Source organism: Pezoporus flaviventris, unplaced genomic scaffold (assembly GCF_033815535.1).
Source record: "Pezoporus flaviventris isolate CSIRO_AGI_PZ_B2104156 unplaced genomic scaffold, CSIRO_AGI_Pfla_v1 ptg000016l, whole genome shotgun sequence".
Classification (NCBI taxonomy): Eukaryota; Metazoa; Chordata; class Aves; order Psittaciformes; family Psittacidae; genus Pezoporus; species Pezoporus flaviventris.
In genome coordinates this window covers 9,404,125-9,426,492 of record NW_026892564.1, presented here as the reverse complement: position 1 = coordinate 9,426,492, position 22,368 = coordinate 9,404,125, and the positions used below count along the sequence as shown (strand labels likewise).

General features: G+C 40.7%; 1 protein-coding gene and 1 long non-coding RNA gene across 4 annotated transcripts in view; both read left to right on the top strand.

Moving 5' to 3' along the window:
• NAV3 (neuron navigator 3) overlaps positions 1 to 22,368 on the top strand; it is a 543,191-nt gene that overhangs the window by 20,627 nt on the left and 500,196 nt on the right. The gene's annotated exons all lie outside the window — the stretch shown is intronic.
• LOC133270010 (uncharacterized) lies at positions 9,662 to 10,579 on the top strand. Its single transcript, XR_009743642.1, has 2 exons — positions 9,662 to 9,792; positions 10,339 to 10,579. It is a non-coding gene; the product is annotated as an uncharacterized LOC133270010 (long non-coding RNA).

Genomic DNA, 22,368 nt, shown 5'->3' with positions numbered 1-22,368 from the left:
TGAATTACCCACATTGGATATCTGGATGAATTTTACTTCTGCAATACATTTCAGGTCTTTAGTATTTTCTGACTTTGAGATAATGGTTTTAGTGTTTACAGTCTTGGTAGAATAGCAAATGGATACTCACTACATCATGTTGCACTTGTCAAAAGCCGTCTCTGTTATTAGCAGGAGGAACTTCACAGTATAGTAATTTGAGGCCATAACTAATAAAAGTATATATTTTCCATAATAGGAAGCCTTCTCTTCTCCTATAGGACCAAATTACAGTCTGCTAAAATTACCAAACAATAAACTAGATGGGTTTTGAAGACTTTTAGAGTAATTCTGATGCTATAAGCATTCCAAAAAACAGCTGCTCATTTATACAAGTTCCAAAATGCTGACTCCATCCTTTTTTCAATCAATCACATAACAATCAGTTGCACCAGAATAGGATTTTAAAAACTATGTAGTCTTGAGGTGCTTGAGTATTTTGAACACTGAGTGAAATATTTGTTTCCTGATAAGCCCTGGATAAAGGCAATGCACTTGAAAATACAGCGCATATTTTCTTCAATGTTCATGTAACTGTTGTTTCAGGGCAGCTATTGCATGCTGCTATTAGTAAGAAAAGGCATGCTAGATAAAAAGAAAAGAAGGTGGCCAGTAAGAAAGAAAAGTGAAACCTTAATCTGTTTGCATGAGAAAATTTAGCTAAGTTCAGGCTTCTTTGGGAACAAAGAAAGTGTTAACACTCCTCCAGGCTGCTCTCCCACTGGAGCTAAGAAGCTGTGAAAAATAGACTCTTTCAGGGCTTGAATGTGAATGAGTTGAACTCTTCTGTTACTAGGAAATCTTTTCAGAATCAGACAGAACTGAGCAGGTTTTCAGTTAGTCGTATCCCATTCATTCCCTCATCCCTTATCCTCCACAAGCTGATTCAGCTTGTAACAGCACAGGTTATGGCATTTGAAGTCTGATCAAAGATCCCACGCTGGCTGCAGAGTGGTGGAAATGAAGGCACCTTGCCTTTGCGCTCTTCCTCATTGCAAATGTTACTGCTTCATCACAGCTATCACTGCCATCTAAACCAGACGCAAAAATGCAAATTGCTGCGGAATTTGGCTGGTGTTTTGGTTGCTGAATTATGACTAATCCAAGAGATTGGCTAATGCTAAATGATTTTGTTCCCTCTGCTCGTATGCCAATTGCTTTTCAAATCCTACTGCCTCAGTTCTCCAATCTAAACTGTCATCTCTATCTAAAATGGCTTATAAGAAATATTGCTGAGTACACCTTCATCACCACTCACATGGGAAGAAAAAGTCACCTGGCTTGTGTCTTACAGCCACTGCTTATGAACCACTGATGTGTTTTGGCAGTTTTATCCTTCCCATATAATTGAAACGATGAGTAGATTGGACAGCACCTTGTCATTAAATGTTCTTCTAAGTATGGTCAAAAGCCCTCTTTTTGTGTGAGGTCCATGTAGCCCCATTTTTACATGAGCTCCACATAGTTCACTTGCTAGGAGCTTCCCGAGGAAGGGAAGGATTGCCAGGGAAGGACTGTACCTACACTGAGTCACATTTTGAAAGAAACAGAATGTGCTTAATGTGCACTGTTAAAACAACTCTGGATAAACTGATACGGTTTTCAGTCAACAGTCTTTAAACGATCAGCAAGATACATTTTTCTGCTGCATTCAGGATCAGAGCTGTACAACATCTGTTTTTGCAAACAGGTGCTCTTCTATTTATGTTGATTCCTGAAACTGGTTGTGCATTCAATTTTAAATCAGTGAGCAAATCTTGTTCATTTTTCCTAAGAAAGATTTTCCTAAGAATTGAGTCACTCCAACTGAGTAGTTGCTCCAGTGACAGCTCAGCCCATGAATGCTGTTAGCCCAGCAAATTTATTGACTTACCTATGTTTACATATTTATTGCTGTTTTCCTACCCCTTACACTTATCTCTAAATAGCTGGGCAGGATAAGGGGTTTGGTTCTGTTCTGCTTTTGGAGAACTCCTCAGGTCTTGTGATGAGAAGCTAAGTCCTGGTACCATGAACAGGAAGAGATTATGAAGAATTTCCCTAGCTGTACACTGGTGCCATTTTGCTGCTCAGCTGTCGTGTTACTCAGAGTTTCTCACTGTCCATATCTGATGTCAATACTAACGTACCAAGCTAACCAAAATACTTTGACTAGTCAGCAGCACTGTCCTCACAAGCTAGCATTTTTCACTTATCTCAGCATTTTTCCTGCAGAGGAAAATGCTATCTGTCTGTATAGCTTCTGATGTGGGGCAAAGGCTGCATACTGCTGTCAGTTCATCTCAGTTCACGTTGCATCTTGTGATTGCACATGCAGTGCAAAAAATTATTTTCATTATCTGCAGCATGATAGAATATTTCAGTGAGATTGCAGATCTGTAGCAAGCTCTTCATCAAGCCTAGCACTGGGTTTTCCCAAGTCTGTGCAGGCTTGGGCAAAGTTATGGGCAAAGGATGGAGTCTGCTGAGTTCTGTTTTCACTCACAGCCTCATCATTTAAATGGCTGCTGATAAATGAGGTACAGAAAATGACATTAAAATAACTCATGATGTCAGCAAGCATTACTGCGTGGAAATGTCATGCTGCTGTCATTGCACAGAGAGAACAGGAGAATTGGTCCCTGATCCCTTCCTGCTCTTTGCAGAACAGAGGTGCTTTTGGTTGGGAAAAGGAAGGGGAGAGAAAGAAACATATAGTTGCACTTACGCTTGTTAATCACTTTTAAAGACAACAGAAATAAAAATTTTTATGACTTAAAATATAGTGCATTGAAATGTTTCCCAGTGAGGGCGATTAGAGTAACATGTAATGGTGTCTGACAAGCAACATGAATTCACTGACTACCAACTGTTGAATCTTATATATTTAATGTGTTTCTGCTCCCTATGTTTTATTAATACCAGCCTTCAGTTCTAATAATGCCTGATTATGTGCTTCTCAGTCAGCTACTGAGAAATGAATTTTCTGGGACTCATTCCTAAGGAGGAAGTGATGTGGGATTGAACCTGTCATTCTTGTGGAGCATTAACCAGGCTTTGCTGTTGAGGGAACTCTTAGATTCCTCCATGCAACACACTATTTATAACGACAGTAACGTACAGTAAGAGGCATGCTTCGTGAGCTCTGTAGCGTTGTATTTTGCTACATTGAAGTCTGGGAAGAGAAAGTAATTAGGACCACAGGTGAGACTCTTTGATTCTGCATGGGTGTGCGTGGTGCCAGGTGGGGAGTGTGCTAGGACCCCCCTTCCAACTGCACGTCAGTTAATGGACAGAAACAAAATTAGTCGGTGGTTGTGATAATGCCTATGTGTAAACCGTGAGGATCAGATCTCTGGTCAACATGTAGATGCCACAGGTGAGGGGAATACCAGGATGCAGTCTTGTTCACATCCTGCACCCCCTTTGCTGCTAGAGGAAAACCTGAGGAGGTAGAGAGGAAGCAGGGCAGCCCTGGGACTAGCTTCAGCAAGTGGCACCAGCTGAAAAGGGACAGAGTTTGCTGCCAACAGTTAGCATGTGGCTCAGTACACCCACACCCCTGCCCTGTCCAAAGCCATGCTGCAGCCTGGAGCCATTGCCACAGAGACCCTATTGCTGGATATAGAATCCCATTCAGTCTGTGCTGTTGTATGTATATATAGAGTCATTAAAAAGCATGCTGTTGGGAAAAGGACATACGGAGGCAGGAACTATGGCCTGACCTGGTGAACCATTCATTTAATTTAGTCAGCTTTAGCAGCAGCTAGACCAGGCCTGGCAGAGAGGAAATGTGTATATTTTTTAGGGATTTTATTATACCCGCTTTGTTCCCTTGTTATTTTATTTTATTTTATTTTATTTTATTTTATTTTATTTTATTTTATTTTATTTTATTTTATTTTATTTTATTTTATTTTATTTTATTTTATTTTATTTTATTTTATTTTATTATTTTTTAAATCCTTCTGTTTCCATTAATGCTTCTTTCAAGATATACTTGATTTAAAACTGATAGATTCTCCTGATGGAGTGATTTCTGGGGAGATGTCCATGAAGACCCAGCAGCCTGAATGAGCAGCACAGATTTAATGAAAATAAATGGCATCTGCTCATGTGTAACCATCTCTTATGGTGAACCCAGCATAAGGGTCTCTTGGTGTTTCTGAGATATAACAAGCCAGCTGAAATCCCCCTTTATTTTTCTTAAAAGCAAGAGATGACTCTTCTGATAATGATTTTTCAATTTGTCTATAAAAGTGAACACTTGAAGGGGAGGCTCTGTTTCTGCAGTACAAGAATCACAAGATATGGGCTTCATGGGTAAGAAGAGCGGACTGTGAGCCTTCTGCTGTTTGTCTTTGGGATAGTGTACCTTACAGTGTCAACAGAGACTGTGTTCAGTTAAGCAGATGGGTGTTGTGTCCTTTTGCATGAACAGCCATCTATCAGGTATGCATCTCCCTTTGCGTTTTAAAAGCAATTTCAGCCTAATGTTTTAATCCACAGGCGTATTACAGAATTGCTGTCATACAGCATGTATTCCTTTGTATTTACTGTGTTGTATCACAGAATTATTTTGTTTTCACATTGTAATGTACATTTGTGAGAAGGTTTTCTGAAGTAAAAGTACATAACCAATGCTTTAAAAAAAATATTGCTGGAGGAAATCATTTTATTAATCCTACACGCAATATCCTTCCTGTCAAAGAGTAGAATTTAGATGGCAGAATCAATAACGTAGCATCCACATGGGAATTGCTAATACACAAATTAGTGCATGGTGTTTCTGCACTTGCTAAGAAAGCCTGTGTTCCCCCAGTCTTTTATTGCTGTGCAATCAAGGAGAATTATGGACATAAACAATCCAGTAAAATATAATGGAATATTTCATGAATTGCAGTGTTTACGAACAAGAGTAGAAGTTGCTTTTTTCAAGACATGGCTGAACAGAGTAGCAAGCAATATTTAGGATAGTAATAAAAGGAAAATTATCAGTATTTTCCTTTAGAGCCATTCACGGAGGTAAACTAAAATCTAATGCAATCTAGTAACATTAATGCACACTGTTTATGGTGTAGCGTGTGAATATTGGAATGCTAATTGTTCATCATATTTATTCCACGTAACAGTATTCTTTTGTCTTACTGAAAATATAAAGGGATGTAAATTAGATATAATGAAATAATTTAATTTCTAATGGTTACAGAATGATTTAAATATACTGAACAAGACCCCATGTCTGCCTGCTCCAGTAATTACTCAGTTGTATGCTCATTTTCATAATCAATGCATTACTCAGACTATCTTTAGTGGAATTTATTACCTCATTCTCAGTTTCATGCTACTTAAATATGCAGTAGCCAGTACCACAGAAAATTGTGAGCTGTAGCAAAGAATCATGGTGTCAGAGGTCAGAGTTCTTTGTTTTCATTCCCTTGAAATCACTCTTTAATATTCTGAAAAGGGCAAAAAGCATGTAATTTGCATTTAAAGTACTGCTTTCTTGCATTATATCCCATTGCATATATCTTTTGGATAGTGGACATTTATCATAGCATTCCTCTTGACTCTGGAAACAGTGTAGAAGGTAGCTGAAGAACCTTTATAACAGTGCAGTACAAGGCAATAAATCCAAAACTGCCACAGGATTACTATGGTAACCATCAAGCCTGTCAGGCTTCCAGCTGTACTGAAAGGTAGGTTCAATTTTCAGCTCATCAGCTCTTCCCGATGATTTACTTGTTGACACCGTACATTTGATATAGTAGTGTTAATGCCCTCTTGCATCCCAATGGAATCATACCCACACCCCGTTTTATAAGGTGATATGCCCAGGAAATCATTTAGAATTGTAGAATTGTATCCCTGTCAGCAAATGCATAAAGTGGCATAAATTACCAGATTTCAAATCCTGTTTTAAGATGCTTCAACTTTGTATAGAAGAAGACACTTTCCTCACATACCAGCATGCAGTGTGAGTTTGGAACTGAGATGAAAATCCTATATTTACTTAAACATTTATAGGAGTGGATATGTGCAGGTCATCCTGGTGTGTGTATCCCTGTGCTTGCATCCTTCTCCAGTTCTTTACTGCAGAGACAGAGAGGGGTTTGGCATGCAGCAGGGTGATATGTCTTTTTTTTTGTCCTGTAGTATCCTCCATGGAAATGATCTGTGGTTTTGAATAAGTATGGCAAATGCTGTTACGCCTCAAACAGATTACTTGAAATGTTACGTTTTGCATTTACACACCACTTACTTTCTCCCCAGGGCAGACTGAAGCTGTGTCAGGTGGGCCAAATAATCCAGTGATTGGTGACTGACATCTTGATATTTTTGAAGCTGTCCCCCAGCTTTCTGAGATCAATCCAAATACAAATGTGCTGTGTAAGTGAGCTTAAAGTGCTTTTGTTGCTGAAGAAAGGCAATTATTAGTTTTTAACACCTAAGTAGGTTCAGGAACAGAGTAATTATTGAAGTCTGGTTTACTGGAGGGTTTGTGGATGTGTGTGTGTGTCCCGTGAGTGTGGTTGCATTCTCTGGCATCTATTTAGGTGTGAAGTCTGATTGTCTGAATGGTAGGTAAAGGCAATTTAGTCTCTGTTGTAATATCTTTGTTATGAACGGATTCTCCTTTTTTCATTTAGGCTTTCTCTCAGTGGGGGTGCTGATTAAATTTAATGTCTCTGCTCTGATACCTGTCTTCAAAAACACTGTAGGAACTTAGTAGCTTTTTGACTTCCACTTTGTGTCAAATTTGATGAAAAATGAATGGTTGTTGCTAAAGGTAGCAGAAACAGGAGGGAGCGTCGCCTCTCACACTACAATAATCTTTTCTGGAAAAAACAATGGGAAAAAAGCTGCATGCAGCAGCTAGTATGCTTAGTCCAGCTCCTTTTGCAGTGGAGCTTCTTGGCCAGAAAAGGTGTGATTCCATTTGAAATAATTTTCTCAACCCAAACATTCTGATGTCTGATAGTGTCGCTCATGCTTAGTCTTCCATTGCAAGGAGGATTTAAAGATCTGCAGCTTGAAGGACCTTTAAACGTCCATTCCTTCCTATACTTGAAATAGATTCCACTCAAAGCACTATATTCATACTAAAAAAAAACCCCAACGGTCAAAGCACTGCTGGTAGTACTGGGGATTTGCAACAACATACCTGACTTGAAATGTTACCCTTCTGCAGCTGTGAAGCATTCTACCTGATGAAGAATGTTTGTATTTGTTAGCCTGGAAGATTGCTTACTGCTCCTTGGGACCTAACTGCTAATTGTTTGTTGATAATAATCAGTTTGGTTAGTGTGAACACCATATGGAGACAACATGGAAAACTAAACTGGGAGTGTGCTGCCCCTAACTCCTCACAGTTTAGGTTTGGATTGTATTTCAAATAGTAAAGGCAGAGGCAGGAGTGGGAGCCCCATCAGGCAGGCAGGGGTTGAGCAGAGCTGCTCAGGTTCCCTGCTCACTGAGACCTGGAATTGGAGTAAGGGGCGCCATGCTATAGAAGTGCTTCTTTGGGTCCTTTCCTGTTGGTGGGGTTTAGTCACTGTTACTTGGGGGAGGTTGACCATGGCTGGCTGTCAGATGCCTACCCACCCGCTCTCTCACTCCCCCTCCTTGACAGGATGGGGGAGGAAAATAAGATCAAAAGTTCATGGGTAAGGACGGGTAAGGACATGGAGATTACTCATTGGTTACCATCATGGGCAAACCAGACTTAACTTAGAGAAGATTAGTTTAATTTGTTCCCAGTTAAAAATAGAGTAGAAGACTGAGAAACAGGCAGGGATAAATCACTTTCCCCAACTCCTTTTCCTCATGCTCAGATTCAATCCTTACTGATCTACCTCTTCCACCCTGCAGTTCTTTAAAAGCTGCTCTAGCATAGCTATTACCCCTCAAGGCTTGTAGTAACTACCACAGAAATGAAGACTCCAGCACACGTTTCCCTAAAAGGTAATGACTAAGATATAAGTGAAGTGGTGAGCAGAAGAAGGTGTTAACTTCTGACTTCATCCTAGCACTACAATAGTATTATGTCTGGTGAAATTATGAAGAAATATGTTTCTTCAAGAAGGCTGGCCTTCAAAACCATAATGTTTTCCTTAATTAGAGGCATCACTCCATCCCATGTAATGACTTAGTCTCATGTTCTGAAGATCAGTAGCACATTGTCATGCAGGTCCATGGGCTTTGTGGGGAAAGGCCAGAAGAAAAGGGACATTGAACTTTGTAAGGGATAGCAAGAAGGAAAATCTAAGAAAGAAAGGAATAATATGTTTTTGTTTAAATGTTTGATGGTGATAGATTTTGGTTAGTGTTGCTTTCCAGACCACAGTTGCTTGAAGGCAGTAAAGTTCACTTTTTCTGGCAGGTCATAGCTAGAGCTTTGTTTGAAACATTGGTTCTTGGCCATGCTGTTAAGTAGAAACTTAATAAGCATCTGTATTTTCACAGTCCTAAGGCTCTATCTGGAGATTTAAGTAGATGTGTATCTTTCCGGACAAACACAGATGGATTCAGTTCTTGTTGGAAAACTGCTTATAGTTTTCTTTGGGCAGTTTATTCGTATCTCAAATTAAAAATGTGCATAACAAAACCTGGTATGGTTTTATAATTAGAACTATGTTCAAGTAATGGTTTATAGAAAGACTTTGAAAAAAATGCTGACTTCCTAGCAAGAGTGTGGTAGATAATTTAGTAAAAGTCTTCTATTTTCTAGAATCTCGTATCTTCAAAATTCATCCTTTGCCACAAAATTTGGTTCTGGAATCTGAGCTTTCAGTTCAAGCGAAAATTGTCTCTTGACTCTTATTGCTGCAAAGAGAGTCTTAAAAAATGTGAAGAAAAGTGTGTCTTCCTTCATGATCTTGACAATGTGAAATAGGAGAACCTCATTTGAAAGCTTATTAACTCTGAAACTTAGTGCTTCGATAATTTTAACACTTGTTCAACTACTTCAGTGCTGTCCTTTTTAGTGGAAGTAGCTTCTTTGCTAGCCTGTATTATCATCATTAATAGTTATATTGATTCAGTCATTCGTTTTATATTTAATTCGTTATGAAAGTGCAACCACTGAAGAGGTTACATAATCTAGAAATCTAAGTGCACTATACTGGAAATTGGAAGAAGGAAGCTATAAAATGCAAGGGACCCTTTCTTCCTCTTTATGACAGGAGTTGTCCTTGTCTTCTTGATACTTCTGACATATTTTACACATTGTCATTTGGATAGGTTTTGAAGATTGTACTTTCCCTCTGTCTACATGTTCCTATCAGGAAGATTTTTTTTTGTTTCAACAGTATTATTGGCTCTGCTCCATCAGATTCCAGCAACATTGCAGTAACAGGAAGTCAGTGACTGTAGGAGTTTTCACTATCCTGGTGCTCTGTGAAGAGTATCCATTAGTGTATATGCTAAAATCGGTCAACACTGATAAAGGGCAGAGAATGTAATTATTATCCATGCTTTTGCAGTTACAAAGCTCTGTGATGCACTCACTAGTGCTATTTATACATGTGCCACTGAGCAGTCAATAATACTGGAATGCTTCAGTCTTAAAATAAAATATTGCTTAAAAATGCTGTAATAAAATCCAAATGCTGAAATTATGAAAGAAGTTTCTTTTGTTTAGGCATGCTTCTTTTCAGTTCAAAAGAACCCTATATCCTGATGATGGAGCTGAGGGGAGTCATTGTTTGCAAAGCAAATCCGTGACACTTCTGCTTCTGAAGTGTAGAGCCTAGGAAGGATTGGAAAATGGAGGTAGGCAGACATCTGAGTATTAAGTAATGTGGGATATTAATAGATAGGCTGAAGTTTTAGAAATGGAAGTCTAGCGGGGGGAGAAACGGAGCAAGTGCTTTACAGGACATGCAGACACAAGATGGTTCTCTTCTAGTTGTGGATGGAACCCACTTTGTGGTAAAGGGCGCTTCTAGCAGGCAACATATATGGCATTTCACAGAGTGAGCAGGTGGCATGTGAGCATGCATGCTGGTGTTGTTTCCCTAGGAAGCATGGACAAGGCTGGAGGAGTCGCTCTGGGGAGATGCTTAGAAGGACTCCACATTGGATAACTTAACAGCGGAGGCACAGGGGTTGTCTGTGTAATGGAGAAGTGGGGGGGAATGTGAAGGGAAGGAATAAGCTCCAGCATGATCTTGCTGTCACCTGTAGGAGATTTCAAACAAAGCCTACTAGCTACTTCTTCCAAGAGTATAAAAATTAACCCCCTTCTACTACAGGAGGGAGAGTACCATGTTGTGTATGCTAATTTGAAGTTCTCTTTATAATTTACTTCATTTACAGATTGTCTCACTGACTTTCCCTGTCATGCACATCTGAGCTTCTGAGTGAAATATATTGTTTTAAGAGAAGGTGAACAGCAGCGTAAATCAAGTATGAGCAGGTCGTTCTATGGCTATTTTCCTTCGGAAAACATAACAGTAATGAGATTTAGAAGGTGGAAGCAAGGCTCGCAGTAGAGAAATGCATGATGGTGACTGACAACCAAAGCAAGAGGAATAAAGGGACCCATGTTTTCAATTAACTGTGTCCAAGATCAGACCTTGAAACACATGAGATAGTGGCTATGTAAACTGCACATAATTTCTGCCAGCCTGTATCACAATGAGATGTTATAACACTGTACATTGGGATAGGTTGCCAGAGGCAAATGCTTGTGTGATAACTCCCCCAAGTGAATAAATAAAAACACCAACCTTGCAAGCTGTCAGCTATAACGTCTCCTCTGTTGGCAGCCATTTTCCATTTGGGAAACATGCTTGGCAAGTGACAAAACCAGACCTTTTGCACCCAAGAAGGGATAGAGAAATGGAACACACATGGAACATATAGTTTTGTTTGTTTCTAAAACTTATCTAAGGCTTTTTCTTTTGGGCATCTTTATAAATCATTTACGTATTTTTTTCACTAAGTTATGCATTGCTAGTTGTGAGGTGTACATAGTATTCCAAACTCTAAACTTGTTTCTGCATTGATTTTTCTGTGATATTTAACGACCTTTTATAGTCATGTATATATTTTTCCATGTGTAATTTAGTGGTATAAATAACAAAGTGATTTGCACCTGATTCAAAGATGGATTCTGCTGACAAGGAAAATGCAAAATAGCTAAATGGCCTATTGGCTGGCCAGTATATCTGACACCTGGCACAGTCTGCTTTTTTATCTATTTGCATTCATTCAGGCTGAACTCTGCTCCCTCATAAAAATATCTCTGCTGCTTGATAACTAAAATTTATCTTCTCGCATAACCTCATTCCTTTAATCAGAGGTAATTAACATTGTGATTGATTCAAACTGCCTTTTGTGTCTGTTAATAAAAGTCCCTTAAAATATACACATCTCAGATGTTCAAAAAATGAAAATGAAGGTGGTAATTTCACAAGTAACATGAAGTGTGAAGGTTTCTCTCTTGCCTTGGTTTGTCTGTGATCTTCATTTTTGCAGGTTTGGGATTTGGATGTGTTTGGGTCTTGTTTATTCTAATATAACTTTTTCTCTTTCTGGTTTTACTCGTGAATTTTTCTGTGCCTCTTTTTCTGCAGCTGTAATGAGCAGAGCTGTCAAGCACTTTTAACTGTTTAGTGTTTCTCCTTGAGTTTTCCTTGAGATCTGTTATTTGCAGCCTGCTTTTGGAAGGATTTCCACTGGTGCTTGTCAGAGTGGTAAGCTGCCGGTGTCTCCTTTCCATTCAGATATGTGCAGCTAGTGGTAATACCTTGTGTTTGAAGACATGGAGTGTTCCTCAGTTACATTGAGCTGAACTTCCTAAACTGTGCAGTAGTGTACTAGAGTGTTCTCTCAAACTGAGATTAATGTTTTAGGTGTAGTCTGCCAAATTTTATGTATTGAAATATATATTTGCTCTGCATTTAGGTTTGAATTTCAGGAGCTCCATGTTGATCTGAAGTCTTTGCTTTCTAACAGCTGTTGGACTGCAGATTCTTCAGTCATGGTTGCAGTAAGAAAATGGCACTTTCTGTGGGATAAAGCTCAGTTACTAAACAGTTGCAAAGACTGACTTATTGTCCACCTAGCGCCTATGAATATCTCAGTATAACTCTTGGCTTTGCGCATACCATGGTTTGAGTAGAGGCTGCATTCAGGAGGGGCAGTCCCACACTTCCTCCATCTCATCTGTTTCCCTGGCTTACGTTGTACTGGGTTGAGCAATCTGTGAGCGCAGAATGAGTCAGCTCAGCCAACCGATCAGATAGAAAACCTTGGTTTGGCAGATTAATCTTCTGTCAGGTAGGTCACTGCGCCAGCTGGTGCTGCGGTCACATGGTTGCTACTTCTGATGCTTGGGAGGAGCATGGTGGGAGGTGAGAGCGTTTCTTTCCATGGCAGCCTGTGGTTTCACCAGGCTGGATATAACTTTGTAGTGAATTTCAGGAATGGTACCTGGATTTCGGGGCCTGGAGAATGGATTTTATGCTGTCATTTGTTACACAATTCATGCTGGACTGGTTTTCAGTCTCCAGAAACACTGCTCTATAACTGCCAAAGAGCTCTGAAATTGCATAAGTTGTCTTTATGTATTATGTGTGATTCCAAGCTAAAATGAATACTGTTTATGTGTTTTCTTCTCTTACCATTGCTCCTTGTCTTTCTTAAGGTACTAATGTAAAGTTTAGCACTCTGTGGTATTCTAGATTCTCTGTGCTTTTTCCTAAAGCTCGGCCTCAGAGAAGCCTCTCTTTAGCCCATGTTCAGCTCCTGTGTTTATTTTTGTTTTAGTTACTAGCATACCCCTCCACATAAACAAGTGAAGGAGAATTAATGCAAGCAGGCAGCTTTCTGCATTACATGAGATACAGGAGAAGTGCTCATTCAGTACAGACCTCCGTAAGCTCTTGTGCAGCCATTTCCAAAGCAGCAATTACAGGAGAACATCACAGACAGGCACTTTATAGACCATGGAGATAAAAGAGCTATTCACTCAAGGCAGCTCCTCAGCCCAGACAGGCACTTTCCTTCTGATCCCTGGGAAGTCCTGAGACCACTATTTAGGGTGGTCTGTAGACTCCAAGCCCTTTCCTGTACGACAAGTGATGCCCCCAAACCTTTGGGTGCAGTCTTTAGTCCCATTTGAGCACTCCCTTGTTAGTTTTTTAGAGGAGAGGGATTGTTTCTTCACTTACAAGAGGGAAGGAACTTACTCTGTCTTATGACATTTATCTCCTCTGGAACTGAATGACTTCATTTCTCCCTTAACAATTTTGGTTTTGTCTTCTGTTAATGTTTTTATCACTTACTGTAACAATTCTTGCCATCCACTTTTCTTATTTGTATTGGTATTCATTCTTTTAATTTGATTTTAAGATGCTTTTCTTTGCTCCCAAATTCCTTCTAGTGATGTATGGATTACTGCCTTTATCATGCCAGTTATAAGACCCCGTGCAAAACTTTCAAGCTGTGTTCCTTCCAGTCTTTATTTGATGATGTTGCCCAGTAAGCATCTGCAAATCTATTTTGGGGTTTGGCTGTTTGTTTTCTCTCAAATCTCTCCTTAAAAATCTCCTCCTCTGTTGTAATCCTATAAAACCAATGGCTTGCTGGTGTGCTGACTTGCCTAGCTGTCAGCCTGATCACAGCTATGCCCTTTCTCTGTTATTTCATTCTCTCTTTCATTCTCCTCCTTCTCTCTCACATCTTCCCACATGTCAACTCTCTAATAGGGGCACATTGATTTTGATTTCTTTTGAAGAAGTCAAGCCCAGTGATCCTTGACGAGGACCTCTTAGTTGCATAGGCATATATTTCTGTTGTCCCCAGCCCATGGAAATTTTTTCTCCAGTACCTATTTCTCAGCCTTTAGACATTTTTTCCTCCCAATATTTTTTTCTCACCACTGAGTTAATAATTAACCCATGTTCTCATACATAATTTTGGAAAAAAAATCACAGGTTATAAATATATAATTATTTCACCCAAAGTGTGACGTGTGGGTTTGTAAAAATAAATAAGTCAAGTTTCTTGTTTGTTCTTGGTTTCTTGTAATTTTAATTACCAATGGTAAATTAATTATAGCTATTGTGATTAGAAGCTCTCTCATATGCACCATGCTGTTCACTACATGTATTATTCCATTTGCTGTGGTATAAACAAATGCTTAATTCCTAGTGTGGAAAACATGCTGTAGACCTTAGAAGCAGAACTAGGATTTTGAAGTTGGCTGGCTGTACTTGAATAACCCAGCTGAATAAATTCTGTCATTCTTGGGATGGCAGGTTTATCTCTCAAAAAAACTTTCTTTTAATTTTATGATCTTCTTCTGCTCAGTAACAAGATAGCAATATTCCTCCCCTTCTCTTTGTATTAATTGCCTTTAATTCTATACTAATATATTTATAAGATCTCAAATGCATCTTTTAAATGCTCATTGCTATTTGGTGAAATCTGAAACACTTAAAGCAACTGCTTTCTTAAAGGATGTGGGGTTTTATTGCAGTTGGCTAGAAATATTAAAAAAAGCTTATGGCTAAAACATAACTACCAGAGATCAGCAGTTTTATTCTTTGTAAGAATCTAACAACCAGCTCAATTAAAAAATCCATTACTAAAATCAGAAGCAATTCCAAACTGGCATGTATGTAATGGAGAGCAGAAATGAGTTCTTCAACTAGAAACAATTCTGTTTCTTAAAAAAAAAATAAAGAAGTCCTAATAAAATACAATCTTTTCCTTCTTTTTAAGACAGGACTGTATTTCACTGAGATCAGGATATATGCCTTGAACATGTATGAAATGAAAATTTTTATTCATTGTGTGCTGCTTTAGGCTCAGAACCCTAGAAAATCCTGTATTTAACCTGAAACACTTACATAAGAAAATCTCAGCAATAAAGCTTAACTGCCTGATATCTCAGTATAAAAATGTAATTCTACATTTATGCAAAGTATACTGCTGCATTTGGAACTAATTCTGGAAAATATCAGATCATGCCAAAATGCTGATCAAGTGACAAAGATGATAGATAATTACAGAATGACTTAAGATCTGTGAGATACCTTAAGTGATTTCCTAGGGCAGTGTTTCTTGTTTGCTAGAGATTTCTAGATCATAGAATCATAGAATAGTTAGGGTTGGAAAGGACATTAAGATCATCTAGTTCCAACCCCCCTGCCATGGGCAGGGACACCTCACATTAAACCATGCCACCCAAGGCTTTGTCCAACCTGGCCTTGAACACTGCCAGGGACGGAACATTCACAACCTCCCTGGGCAACCCATTCCAGTGCCTTACCACCCTTACAGTAAAGAACTTCTTCCTTATATCCAATCTAAACTTCCCCTGTTTAAGTTTGAACCCCTTACCTCTTGTCCTATCACTACAATTCCTAATGAAGAGTCCCTCCCCAGCATCCTTATAGCCCCCCTTCATATACTGAAGGCTGCTATGAGGTCTCCACGCAGCCTTCTCCAGGCTGAACAGCCCCAACTTTCTCAGCCTATCTTCATATGGGAGGTGCTCCAGTCCCCTGATCATCCTCGTGGCCCTTCTCTGGACCTGTTCCAACAGTTTCATGTCCTTTTTATGTTGAGGACACCAGAACTGCACACAATACTCCAGGTGAGGTCTCACAAGAGCAAAGGGGCAGGATCACCTCCTTCGACCTGCTGGTCACGCTCCTTTTGATGCAGCCCAGGATACGGTTGGCTTTCTGGGCTGCAAGCGCACACTGAAGCTGGCCCATGTTCATTTTCTCATTGAGCAACACCCCCAAGTCCTTCTCCGCAGGGCTGCTCTGAATCTCTTCTCTGCCCAACCTGTAGCTGTGCCTGGGATTGCTCCGACCCAGGTGTAGGACCTTGCACTTGGCATGGTAAAACTTCATGATGTTGGCATCAGCCCACCTCACAAGTGTGTCAAAGTCCCTCTGGATGGCATTCCTTCCCTCCAGCGTATCAACCAAACCACACAGCTTGGTGTCATCGGCAAACTTGCTGAGGGCGCACTCAATCCCACTGTCCATGTCAGCGACAAAGATGTTGAACAAGACCGGTCCCAACACCGATCCCTGAGGGACACCACTCGTTACTGGTCTCCAGCTGGACATTGAGCCATTGACCACAACTCTTTGCGTGCGGCCATTCAGCCAGTTCTTTATCCACCGAGTGGTCCATCCATCAAATTGATGTCTCTCCAATTTAGAGACAAGGATGTTGTGTGGGACAGTGTCGAACGCTTTGCCCATGTCCAGGTAGATGACATCAACTGCTCTACCCCTGTCCATCAGTTCTGTAGCCCCATCATAGAAGGCCACCAAATTGGTCAGGCAGGATTTCCCCTTAGTGAAGCCATGCTGGCTGTCACCAAGCACCTTGTTGATTTTCATGTGCCTTAGCATGCCTTCCAGGAGAATCTGCTCCAAGATTTTGCCAGGCACAGAGTGAGAGTGACTCGTCTGTAATTTCCTGGGTCATCCATTTTCTTCTTCTTGAAAATGGGAGTTATATTACCCTTTTTCCAGATGCATATGCACCTGCAGATGCATATGTGTGTGCGTTTCCTCTTTTTTATCCTTTCAAGCCCTTAGGACAGTTTGTAATTCTGTAGGTTGTCTTTTGTTTTGGCTTTTGCTCTCCTCTTGTCACATCTCTATTGAATCAGGAAGATAAAATAAACTTTGGATGCATGCAATGTTGATTCCATTCTTTTATTCAGCACAGTTTTGCTTGCTTTGTACAATGTAAGTGAAACATCCATTCTGACCTCTTGTGCACTATTCCCTGATGTTTCATACTCTCTATATTTGATAGTATCTGTTTCACTGCCCAGTACGATTTCCTTCTCTTTACTAATCTCCTTGTTCTATTTGTTTCTTCCTTCCTTTCTGGTTCTTATAAATCCTTTCTTTTCCTCTGGGAAACAGCAGCTGCTTGAGTTAGGTAATTAAGTAATACACACCAGATCAAAGGGTTGAAGATGGGTCTGTAATCTGAAAATTCATTCAGTTGCAGTGTATAAATGATTCCTGGAAAATTCCTGGATCAAAACACTGAGATAGTTGCATTGTCCTATTTTTTCATTATACTCAGGCAGCAACTTGTAAAGAATTCCAGATACTGACACAAATCACCCAAATGCTGGAGATGGGGAGATCACTCCATCATGCCTTATGGTAGGGACAGTGGTGACAGAAGACAAATTTTCTTTGTGAACTGTAAACCAATCAGACAACTATTTCTAACAGCCACTTACCTTCTAACCAAGGCATAAACTCTTTAACTTAGGCCACTTCTCTCCTTCATGCCCCAGACATTATCGCTACGGTTTTGGGGCTGAAAATGATGGTCACGGATGTCAGAATTTCAAAAGCTTGTGTGTATATGAGTAGTTTATTCCATTGAGGCCCCCAAAGTCCATGCACATTGAAGCATAGGGAAGGTTTTCAGGCTGGTCCTCCAGGTGCAAAACAAGTCCAGTGGCATTTTCCCTCATCACTGAATGTAGCTGTAATTGCAGTTTAGGTTAATAGAGGCTTCATTCATGGACAAGACAACTGTAATCAAACCATATATCCTTTTTCTATCATCACCCTTGCAAAGCAGAGCTCTTCCCACCATCTCTTTCATTTTTAATGCAGCTTATCCATGGTTTTAGGCTATTAAATTCATCCTTGACTAATAATACCAGTAGAGAAAAGACTATGTTTAATACACTTCTCTGGTTGAAATGTTAGACACTGGGATCAGCTTCCGGGGATAAATAAAACAAAACAGTACTGGAATCATTTGTGACAAAGCAGGACATGGCTTGGGCATGCTTTCTTACTCTTGTCATCAAAGATGATTATGTTCTTTTGCTGATTGGATATTGACTTATAGGCATCAGGATTAGACTTTGCAATGGATAAATTATGAAGGAAAAAGTATATTGCTGTTCCAAGAATAATCAGACTTACTGGATACTGCTTTCAGGGGGAATGTTCAAGCTCTGTTCGGTGGTTTCTGACTCTTGTAGAGCATTTACCATGAGGGTGAGACAGTGGAACAGGTTGCTCAGAGAAGTTGTAGATGCCCCATGCCTGGCAGTGTTCAAGGACAGGTTGGATGGGGCTTTGCGCAACCTGGTCTAGTGGAAGGTGTCCTTGCCCATGACAAGGGATTGGAACTGGATGATTTTTAAGGTCCCTTTCAAATTTAACCATTCTATGATTCTGTGATTCTATGATTGTCATAAGACAAGTACTGTCCCTCTGACTCTTCGTGTTCTCTGCCGTTAACTGCTGTGTTCTTGCTACTGCAAAGCTACTGGAAAAATTATGGCCCCATGTGAAGCACTCAGTAAAATTATTGGCATAGGGATTAGTAATTTGAAGAAGAGATGGAGGGATTTAGGGAAGAAAGTGAAAAAAGATGGCATAGAAAGTAGACATATATATATTTGAAAATTTCTTTTAATAGTGAAACATTTCTGCTCCTGAGGTACTGGCACCTGAAAGTTAGTATATGCATAAGCTTAAACTGTGTGTAAGGATGTTGACAGTGAAGGCGTACTTCTATTGCTATCCTTGGGAGCAGCTGGGCTCAGCCACATGTGACTAGGTATAGGGATGAGTGATATACCCAATGGCTTTGTGAGCCGAAGACTGCCATGACACCTCCTCACCACTCATTTCTGTCAGGTGCAGGAATACATTTTTTGTCCTCGGAGAAGACTATGGAAAGAGCACTGGAGGGTTGGATGCTTTCAGGTATCTCTGCCTTGCAGCTTCACAGGACAGGGCAGCCTGAGCAGCTGACTGGAGTCCCACCTTAAAGGGATACCCTAAGCTGGGCAGGCAAACTCAGACATGCAGCACCATGGACTCTTGCTCAGAAGACTGTATATGGGAGGTGGGGTGACTTGGCTTAAACCACATTCGTTTTTGCAATGAGAACTATCAGAATGGACATTTGGCAAGGGGAAGCAGCCCCACTGAGGGCAGTGGAGAGGAAGGAATTGCGCAAGGTCTGTATTTTTCAGTAACTGTGCAGCATCAGGCACCCTGTGAAGATCACAGCTGCTGCTTCCAAGTCTTACTTGGGCTTCCCTGTGGTCCTGCTCTGGACCTCTTCCTACGGGTAGTGCTGACCCCTCCTGGGGTGCAGGGGGCAGCGTTTGTGTAGGCACATGAGGGAGAAAGGAACCATCCCAGTACAGGGTAGAAGCATCATATTACAGCCTGTATCACAGCTAGTGTTTTCCAAGAGGGAATTGGACCCATGACCACATCTACCACATGCCTTGGGAGAGAGTAGTCTGTCCCCACTGATTTTAGTCATGAAGGAAAGCGACTTTTAAATATTATTCCTCTATGCCCTAGAGCCCTTGTGAAGAGGCCAGAAATATGATCTGGCCCTCAATACTAGCCCAAGAAAATCGAATCTATTTATTACTGCCAAAATGTGTACTTTCTAGTTTGTTTACATTTGGAGAATTGTGTTCTTGGACAAATTGTCATTGTTTCCAAGTAAAATATTCTGTTCCTTGTTATTGCTTTCAAACTTCAAAGATAGACTGAAGGGCTGAACGTGTCAATATGTTATTAATTCTACAGTGGCAGGTTCCTGGCACCAGTCATTCAGATGAAGAGCTGTGATAAAATGAAGCAGTTTAAAATTACAGCAAGTTCAAGATAGATGTAATACCTCATTCACAGTACCTTCAGGAGAAATACTGGGATGAAATTGGTGAACTTTGATTGATTGATAGTTTGTTAATCACACCAATGGACCGAGTTGTTGAAATCACCTGCCCTTGCAAGATAGTGTGCAGCCATTTGTTCCTATCCTGTCATTCGTGCAATTTGTGCAAGAAATAGCTTTAAGAAATGAGTTAAAACTGATGCAAGTAGCAGGTAATGCACATGCAGCTCTTGAAGTCCAGCCATACCCATTTCGCAGGGGCAGGGGAGACAAATGCACTTTCATTTTTCAAGTCATATTTGATGAAGATTAGCTATATTAAACTATGGTTATAGACAGAAAAATAGCTCTGAAGGAAGGTTCTCACCTTGCTTCCGCGTCAGCCCCCCACAGTGCTGAACTGTATCTGCTCATGGCTATGGAAAAAAGAAACTCTTACCCCACAGTGCCAGTTACAGCCATGAAGTAGCAGCCTTCAGAGACTGGCTGTGTGTTCTTCTTCATATGTGATACTGAGGTCTTTTTACATATACTTGCATTTCAGCACCTCTTCTCACAGAAACTTAGTGTGAAATGTCCACATTGCAGAGCCTCTCTGAAGTAGTGTGATTTTTCTGATTTTACATGTAGTTACCTCCCATCTTTCATTTCTACTATAATGAACTTCCAGTTCATTAAGGCAGTCTCTGAGTGCTCTTTAATAAGCAGCTGAGCCACTCTGGTGTTTTGCTACTGTCTGGAGTGAGAGCCTTGCTCCTACTCTGTCCTGTCCCCTTCCCATGGTTTCACCATCTACCCTTTTCTTGCGCTGATTGTGCTGCTTTTTGACACTCCTGTGAGCCTGTTTAATCCACAGAATGAGCAGGAGTCCAGGGTTTCTTGCATGGAGTAATTTTGTGCCATTTTGATGTTAACACAGTGCTTGCTGTCACTGAGCAGGCAGCACTGAGGGAAGAGGTGGCCAAAGGAGTCAGGGAGACACTACCTGGTGGGCCACTGTATCTGCTCACCCACCTCACCTGACTTATCCTTAGGCGACATGGTTTAGTGTGAGGTGTCCCTGCCCATGGCAGGGGGGTTGGAACTTTCCAACCCTAACTATTCTATGATTCTATGATTCTATGACTTCATCTCAGTCCATCTGAACTGTGTGCTGTGTAGCCTTGCCAAGAACGGTGCAGAAATGGGGAAAGCAAGCCTGTGTGTTGCTCTGGCAGTGCCTTGCACAGCGATGGTTTGGACCCCTTCCTGAAACTGCTTCCATCTCCTCCAAACAGTGGTAAATACATCTTGCAACTACTTTGTATGTGTATTTGAACATCTGCGCTGCTTGGATCTCTACAGCTGAGGAGGGAGCCATGCATGATGCTAAAGAGAGCAAGGTCAGAGTGTGCAGGTGGGACCTAGGAAGGTGCAGCATTGCAGGCTGAGGGCAGTCTTCTCTCCTGTGAAACATCACCAGGGGCATGGAGAAGTTCTACGCAGGAGACAGCCCTGACAATGGCTGAAGTTGTATTGAGAGTCCATGTTGAATTTGCAGTACTGGCATCACAAAAATCGTACTTTGATTTACAAATGGATGCATTTTATATGTAAATTATGGAAAAAGATAGATATGGAACCCCACAAAGTCGCTTTTAGTTAACGTCGGAATGTAATCCAATTTTAATGAATGCAGCCTAAACTTTTAAAGAGCTTTCACTTAATTAGAAAAATGTTTATTTGCTGCATTCGTCTCTTTGTTTCTTAATGAATATTTGAGATGCATTTGGAATATATTGCATAACAGCAATAAAAATTTTACTAGCAATATGTCTGGGTTTGTGCATGTTTGAATAAGTTTACTTTCCTATTTTTATACCAGATAGTAATGCAGGAACTCTATTATCCATCTTGCAGCCTACAAAATAGGCAACAATTAAATGGCTCACTGGGACTAATTAGAAATTATCCTTGCTGTTCACGCCTTACTTTCACGTAGAGCAACTTGGAAGTTGAACATCAAAATCTTAGACACAGAAGCATAGAATAGTTTGGGTTGGAAAGAACCTTAAATATCATTTAGTTCCAATCCCCCTGCCTTGGGCAGGGACATCTCCCACCAGACGAGGTTACTCAAGGCCCCATCCAGCCTGGCCTTGAACACTTCCAGGGATGGGGCAGCCACAGCTTCTCTGGGCAACCTGTGCCAGTGCCTCATCACCTTCACAGTAAACAACTTCTTCCTAATACCTAATCTAAATCTACCCTCTTTCAACTTAAAGCCATTCTTCCTTGTCCTGTCCCTACAAGCCCTTTTAGCAAGTCTGTCTCCAGCTTTCTTGCAGGCCACTTTAGGTGCTGGAAGACTGTCCTAAGGTCTCCCTGGAGCCTTCTCTCCTCCAGGCTGAACAACCCCAACTCTCTTAAACATGCTTCTTGTCCTTTTATACCTCCCACCTGATCTGTGAAAATTGCCTGCTCAGTGCAGATACTTCTAGGTGGGAAAATTTTCCTCCTCTTTACAAGACTGTTAGGCCAGGGTGGAGCATTTTGTAAGGTTAGTCCTCTCCCATTCTGGTAGAGCAGAAACTCAGGCTTTACAGAAGGTGAGCATAGTGCCATGGGCTTTGCCTGCATATGGAGGCTGGATGCAGTGGGAAATTGCTTTTTATGAACAAACAGAACTGAGAGTGG